The sequence below is a fragment of the Gossypium hirsutum genome, chromosome D12 (genome assembly GCF_007990345.1).
Source record: "Gossypium hirsutum isolate 1008001.06 chromosome D12, Gossypium_hirsutum_v2.1, whole genome shotgun sequence".
NCBI classification, from domain to species: domain Eukaryota; kingdom Viridiplantae; phylum Streptophyta; class Magnoliopsida; order Malvales; family Malvaceae; genus Gossypium; species Gossypium hirsutum.
Window position 1 is genome coordinate 41,431,668 of NC_053448.1, and position 8,488 is coordinate 41,440,155.

The following is an 8,488-nucleotide window of genomic DNA, read 5'->3' on the forward strand; positions in this document are numbered from 1 at the left end:
CATTGTCCTTAAGAAAAAAAAAACACATTTAAACCTTAGCAAAGATATTGTTAAAGGAGGAAGGGTTCAACTCGATGAGGATGTTAAGAAGAAATCAATAATAGTTCATGAACCAATCATTAAATGAAAAACACATACAAAATAGGTACAATTTTTGTTAGTGTACATAATAACTATATAATAAACTATCTATATTCGAGATATGCAAGATAAATTTAAAGAGGCAGACTGTTCATTATTCATATTTGAGATGTTTAGGTAAATTTTAAGACAAGCAAGTAAGGATTTTGGTTTCTTCAATTCATATGTGGAAATTGCACTTGAATTATCCCAATGCAATAGTTTTTTTAAGGTTTTAGGAGAGGACTAATATCCTTATACTAAAGGGAGGTTGTACTCATTCAAGGAGAAGTCTCCAAAATATTGTTTGTTGAAGGTTAGCAAACCCCTTAATTGGTTCGATATTATGCTTAAGGTGTCTATGCTTGGTTTTATTCTCGAGTTTTGTTTTGCGAATTCGTGGAGAGCCTTGAGGGTTTCACGGAGTAGGAGCGCCTTCACCCACCAAAGAAATTCACAATTTGCTCTTGGTGATATTTATACTGTAACACCCCTAACCCATATCCGTCGCCAGAATAGGGTTTCGAAGCATTATTAAAGTTTATTGATCAAACAGGCAGAATTCTCAAACATTTCATATCATCAAAATAAGTCATTAAAGCATCATTTTAATCCAAATTATAAACATGCCAAATCCAAATCAATTTGCCTAGTTCACGAGCACTTAAACATAGAATTAAATTCATATACACCTATCTAGATTTAGTTCAATTTACCATGCCATAATATGGCTTCAAAAACAAACACATATTTATATGTATAAAACCAACCAATATTAAACTTATAATCTCATTTACATTCAATCCACAAAATAACTATTATTTAGACACCTTAGGTACATGCCGACACAAAAGATAGGCATCACCACATTTGAGTTCGGGATCGTTGTTGGATGCTGAATGGGCGATCAAAAGTTAAGTACCTAACCTGCGCACGGAAAACAAAACTGTACACTGAATAAAACTCAGTGGTATTTGTAACACCCCTAACCCGTATACATCATCGGAACAGGGTTACAAAACATTATCAAAGTTTACAGATCTTATAACAAACATTTCATATCAATAAGCATTTAAATCAGAAACTAATCAAATTCAATCGTAATGTCCCTTAAATGAGCCCTTAAGGCCCAAAACATACATTAAAAACAAGTCGGGACTAAACCGGGTACTCAGAAAAATTTTCGCAAAATATCAAAATTTCTCCAATATGCAGGGGATACACGCCCGTGTGGTCAAGTCGTGTGGCTCACACGGCCAAGAGACATGCCCTTGTCTCAGACCGTGTGGGTATTCGAAATAGAGACACACAGCCATGTCCAGCTCGTGTCTGTACCCGTGTAACTCTCTGACTTAGGTCACACGACCAAGTCACACACCCAAGTGCTAGGCCGTGTGACCATGATAACTTGCATTAAATAGGTACAGGGGTCACACAGCCAAGCTACATGCCCGTGTGCTAGGCTGTGTGATCAATTCTAAGTATTCTGTTTTAAAATTTTAAAAATGTAGGGGACATACGGCCAAAACACATGCCCATGTGCTAGGCTATGTGTCACACACGGCTGAGACACACGCCCGTGTCTCTGTCCGTGTGGATAAAATAAGGCCATTTCCAAGCCTTATTTCTCACCCAATTTGTATTCCATCGACATTCACACTTCAACACATTCACAAGCCAATTCAATACATCCAAATCCAGCCATTACCAAGTATCATGCATTACATATCAATACATATTACCAAGTCTTTATTTTTCTCAAATTAACTTAATACTTATAAAACATCTTTATACTAACTATGCCTTTTTAACCATTCATCAATATATATATCTATATGATTTCCATCACTTATTTATTTCAAACACACATAAATTACACATATATTTAGACTTTTATATACTCACCAAAACATATCCAACACAAGCCATTCTAATGGCTAGTTACAACCAAAACACATATATGCCATCAATGGCCCAATTCAACCTATACATGCCATTATAACCAAAATTTAGTTCGTTACATATACCGAATTGAGCTGAAGGATAGTATGATATAGCTCTGACCAGCTTCCAACCTTTACGACCTTCCGAATATTATAAAACAGGGAAAATAAACAGAGTAAGCTTTAAAGCTTAGTATGTTCGTATAACGGGAAATTAACTTACCATTCGTTTACATTTAAGGTAAGCATATAAAATACATCCAAAGCAATTTGGCCAATTGCCTAAACACATATCCTCATCAAGCATGTTAGTCATGTAATTCACATTAATATCAAGAAACATATATGAGCTCATCAATAATCAATTTCCATATACTTATACTTTTCACATCAAGTATTCATGAAACATGTACAACTCATATCCTTGTGTTTCAAGTATATACTCATAACAATTCATCTTAGATTCATAATATTCCATGTCAGAACTGTGCCCGTTGAATCATTTAAAATATCGATGGATACACGGGTAGTACACACAATGCGTACAATATGAAATCTGTCAATTCATATTCGGGAATGTTCTTATGAACACTTAAATGGGAAGCTCTCTCTCTCGAGCCATGTAACGGGAAGCTCCAGAGAGCTATTAATGGGAAGCTCCAAAGAGCTATTAATGGGAAGCTCATATGAGCCAATAACGAGAAGATTCAAGCGAGCTAATATCGGGAAGCTCCGGAGAGCCATTAATCGGGAAACTAATGAAAAAGCCTCTAATCGGGAAGCTCCGAAGACCCATATATCGAGATGCTCATAAGAGCTGGGGTGTGTCCGCAACACATGTAGGATCACAACCAATTGGGATGCTCCGAATAGCTATTAACAGGAAGCTTGCAAGAACCATATAATAGAAAGCTATAGAAGGCCATATATCGGGATGTTCAAGAGAGCTAATAACGAGATGCTCTTTCGAGCTGTGGTGTGTTCGCAACATATACAGGACCATGACCAATTCGGGAACCCTGTATCCATCAAATCTCATTTATCCAAACGAGATTTAATATTAATCGGGCATTGTCGGATATGTGATCAATTTTATATGTATGACATTTATACAATTCACATATACATCATTCAATTTAAACAAATAAATATACACAATTAAGTTACAGGAACTTACCTTGGCAATTGTACGTTAATTTGTTATCTACTAATCCGACACTTTTTCTTTTCCTCGATTTAACTCAATAGTTGGTCTATCCGGATCTATACGAATGAATTTAACATCAATTCATATTCAATTCAATTCCATTCACATCTTTTGAAAAATTACCATTTTGTCCTTATACTTTTATTTAATTACGATTTCTTCTCTAGGCTCGGAAAATGAAATTCATGCAATTTAATACTTATTTCAAGCCTAGCCGATTTTTACATGTAAAAATAGCAACCCATATATTTCACAAAATTCAAAAAATTTCCATGAATTTTACATCTTTTCAATTTAGTCTCTAAATCATAATTTCATCAAAATTTCCTTTACAAAAGTTGTTTATCTATCACCAACCTTTCATTTTATACCATAAAATTAAATAATTCATACATACTCATCCATGGAAAAACTCTAGTATTTTGATAACTTTGCAAATTAATCCCCGAGATATCTAGATTAATGTATTACGATCTCAAAAACATAAAAATCATTAAAAACGGGACAAGAATACTTACCCAATTAAACCACATAAGTTTGCTACCTTCAAGCTCTTCTAAACTAGGGTTTTCATGTTTTTATTTAGGAAAGATGATATAAAATGATAATATTTATTATTTAATTAAAATATCATCTTTTATTATTTCATATTTCCAATTTAGTCCTTTTTTTATTTAATTTTCCATGGATGAATCATCATACTTATATGCTAACTCCTCTTAATGGTCTATTTGTCATATAATGACCTCCAATTTTGAATTCCATAGCTATTTGATACTTATCAATTAAACATTTTTATCAATTAAACATGTACTCGGTAAAATTTTCTTCACAGAATATGCAATAATATTAAAATAATTTTTTTTCAGACTCGGATTTGTGGTCTCGAAACCAATGTTCCGATTTCATTAAAAACGAGCTGTTACAGTATTTCTATAATTCGAATAATTATAGATAAATCAATATAATAGACATAATTGAATATTTAAAACCATATTTATTTATACAATAACATTAACCATTTAATACTCAAAACATAAATACATCATTTTATACCATATTCTTATTCAATTTTCATCATTTGCTATATAATAGCTTTTCGCAATTTGATCCACATATCATTTGAAACAATAATAATATCAAATTCATGAATACATAATTCATTTACAATATCATCCATTATCAATCATAGTACCATTTTATTTAATTACCCCTATTAACATGACTCAGACTCTAACGGATGTAAGGATCCAACCTGTAACACCCCTAACCCGTATCCGTCGCCAAAACAGGGTTATAAAGCATTACCGAAATTTACAGAACAAATAAATAGATATTTCTTATCATATGGCATTCATATCAAAAACCAATCAAAATCAAGTATAATGTCCCTTATGTGAGCCCTTGAGGCCCAAAATACACATTAGAAATAAGTCGGGACTAAATCGGGTACTAAAAGAATTTTTCAAAAAACATTATACTTAGGTCTTAAACGACCCAAAGTGTAATGTCTGTGTGGCCAAACCGTATGTCTTACATAGTCAAGAGATATGCCCGTGTCTCAGGCCATGTGGACATTCAAAATAGGGACATTGGAGGAATGCAATTTATCTGATATTGGGTTTTATGGAAACTGGTTTACATGGGAACGGGGAAATTTTCCTGAAAATAATATCTAAGAGCGGTTAGATAGAGCGGTTGCAACTGAAGAATGGTTACGAATTTTTCCAAAATTCCAGATTCAGCATCTTCCACATACGTTTTCTAATCATTGTCCCTTATTGGTTCATACCAAAAAGGAAAGCAGAGAGCGAACACAAAAAGAATTCAAGTTTGAAGCATGGCGGGTATTAGAGGATTCGTTTTTTAATGAGGTCAAAAACATCTGGGAACAATCTGAGGGTGATTTCTTATGCAAGCTAAATAGTATGAAAAGGGGGCTGGAACAATGGTCAAGACAAATTCGAAGTTCTAGAGAAGGAAGAAAAAAGTCGTTATTTTCAAAATTGGCCACATTACTAGAAGATGAAAGAGATGAAGAAAATTTGACAGATTTGATCGATACCAAAATCCGATTGAATTTGGAGATTGAAAAGGATGAGCGGTATTGGGAACAAAGAGCAAGGGTCAACTGGTTAAGATTAGGGGATAAAAACACAACGTTCTTCCACAAACAAGCCACACAGAAGAGACAGAGAAATATGATTCGTAAAATGCAGGATGATAATGGGAGAGAAACGGACAAATTACAAGAAATGGAAATGATTGCCAGAATGTATTTCCAAAAACTTTTCTCCGCAGGCAGGAAGGCAAATTTTGAGTACGTTTTGTCGGGAGTTTCTCAATGTATATTGGAAGAAGATAATGCAATGCTTAAGGAGAGATACATGAAGGAAGAAATTCAGCAGGCTTTGTCAGAATTAGGGCCCACTAAGGCACCTGGGGAAGATGGATTTCTAGTGTTATTTTATCAAAAATGTTGGGGGATTATTGGAGAAGAAGTAGCTATCTTTTGTCTCAATCGTCTGAATGGAGGAATGGAGATTGATCAAATTAATAAAACAAATATCGTTTTAATCCCAAAAATTTCAAATCCTGTGGATATATCACATTTCAGATCCATTAGTTTGTGTAATGTTCTATACAAATTAATGGCTAAAGTTATTGCGAATCGTCTTCGGAAAATCTTGGACAAATGCAGTAATCCTGCACAAAGTGCTTTTGTGCCAGGGAGATTGATATCAGATAATGTGTTGCTGGCCTATGAACTTCTCCATACACTAAAAAAGAAGAGAGCAGGGAAGACTAGATTTATGGCGGTCAAACTGGACATGAGCAAAGCATACGATAGGGTAGAATGGAGTTTTGTGCAGGAGGTAATGAAGAAAATGGGTTTTGACTCAGAGTGGGTGACTTTACTGTTAAGATGTGTAACTACAGTCTCTTATTCAGTTGTTCTTAACGGATACAATGGAGAATCTTTCTACCCTACGAGAGGACTACGATAGGGGGACCCACTGAGCCCGTTTCTATTTTTATTTTGTGGAGAAGGTCTTTCTAGTCTTATGAAGCTAGGTATGCTGGAGAATAGAGTAAGAGGTGTTAAGGCAAGCAGAAGTGGGCCACAGGTTTCACATTTACTTTTTGCAGACGATTATATGCTGTTCGGGGAAGCTACAGAGAGGAGTTCAACTTTTTTAAAACTGATTCTGCACAATTATGAAGCTTGTTCAGGCCAAAAAGTTAATTTTTCTAAATCCACAATTTTTTTCAGCAATAATTCACAACAAGAAGAAAGACGAACAATTACTTGAGTTCTTAGAGTGTGAAGGTCAGATGAAATGGAAAGATATTTAGGGCTACCAAATTTGGTAGGGAGAAACAAAAAGGCGGCATTTCAGATTTTGAAAGATAGGTTCAAACAACGAATTGATAATTGGAGCATCAAATATCTTTCTCAAAGAGGTAAGGAAATTTTCATCAAAGCCGTTTTACAATCTATACCAACCTATGCAATGTCTTGTTTTTTACTTCCTAAATCTTTATGTATGGAGTTAGAGGGAATTATTGCAAACTTTTGGTGGCAGAAAAATAAAAGAAAAAAGGGGATCCATTGGTGTGCGTGGAAAGATGTTTGCTTACCAAAAGATTCGGGTGGTTTAGGTTTTAGAAGTTTAAATAAGTTTAATGTTGCACTATTAGCTAAACAGGGTTGGCGCCTTATTAATTATCTGAGTTCTTTGTTAGCCCAAGTTTTAAAAGCTAAATATTTTCCTAGAACGAACTTCTTAAATGCTTCTTTGGGTAACCTACCTTTACTCACCTGGAGGAGTATTTGGTCAACAAAAAAACTTTTGTTGGATGGCTTTTGCTGGAGGGTTGGAGTAGGAGACAGTATATCAATCTAGAATGACCACTGGATACCGGGAGTAACAGAAGACAAGGTATAGAACAATAACAGCAATGAGGAATTAAGGTTAGTGTCCGACTTAATCAATAAAGAAAACAGAACATAGAATAGAGAGTTGATTGTCCGTACCTTTAATACGGATATTACGAAGAAGATAATGCAGATTCCGCTTTCAAAGTCAAGCCAAGAAGACATTCAAGTTTGGAGAGGGGAGGCGACTGGAGTCTTTTCAGTAAGGAGCGCCTATAAACTATTACAGAAGTCTACTACAGATTTTAATTATTATTTATAGACCCATACAAATAATTTTTTCAGGAAATTATGGAATCTAGATCTGCCTTCAAAAATTAAGATTACAGTATGGAAAATTGCGTGGAACTATATTCCAACTTTCTCCAATCTAAAACTAAGAAGAGTAATGACTGAGGATCGATGCTTGAAGTGTGGACAAGAAGCAGAAGATAGCAACCATGTCTTTCAAAGGTGTCCTATAGCGAAAGAAGTATGGAGTCAGTTGAATTTTTCATGGGTATTTAATAACAATAATTTCGATCTCTGGAGTTGGCTTACCTGGGTTTTCAGCGAAGGAACAAATGAACAGTATCGAGGATTCTGCTATGGGCTATGGATAATCTGACAAGCAGAAATAAATTTCTTTATGAAAGTAAAATCAGTACCAGTTGGGACATATCCAAGCAAATAAAAAGCTATATTCTTGAGCTGGAAGGTATTAGAGAAAGGGAACTCACCTTAGTAACCAGTACAAAGTCTAGTCAAAGGCTACAAAGAGAGAATACAACCATCTTCTTCGATGCGGCTTTTGACTCAAAGCATAACAGATCTGCGTCAAGCCTAGTTGTCAAGGAGTAGGAGGGTAAAATAGTGGCTGCAAAGTCAATCCTTCATGAAAATGTTGCATCTCTATTTGCGGCGGAAGCATATGCAAGATATCAAGCAACAATGTTAAGGATTCAACTGGGATATCTTAATGTGGATATACTAGGAGATTCAAAAATAGTTACAACTAAATGCCAAAGTGAAAATCGCGACAGATCAGAAATAGGAGCAATCATCAGTGATATTTAAGGACTAAAAGGTTTCTTTCAAAAAATCAGTTTCTTCTTCATACCAAGGACTAGAAATATTGAAGCACACAGAATAGCAAAAGAAACACTCAAGAAGGGAGAGGAACTATACTTGGAAGGAGATACCTTATGAGCGTTATGCGAGGATCAGGAATCAACTCGTCTGGGCTATTCGGAGAAAAGGGAAAGGAGATAAGATTTTGATTTTGACAAGAGTGGGTGT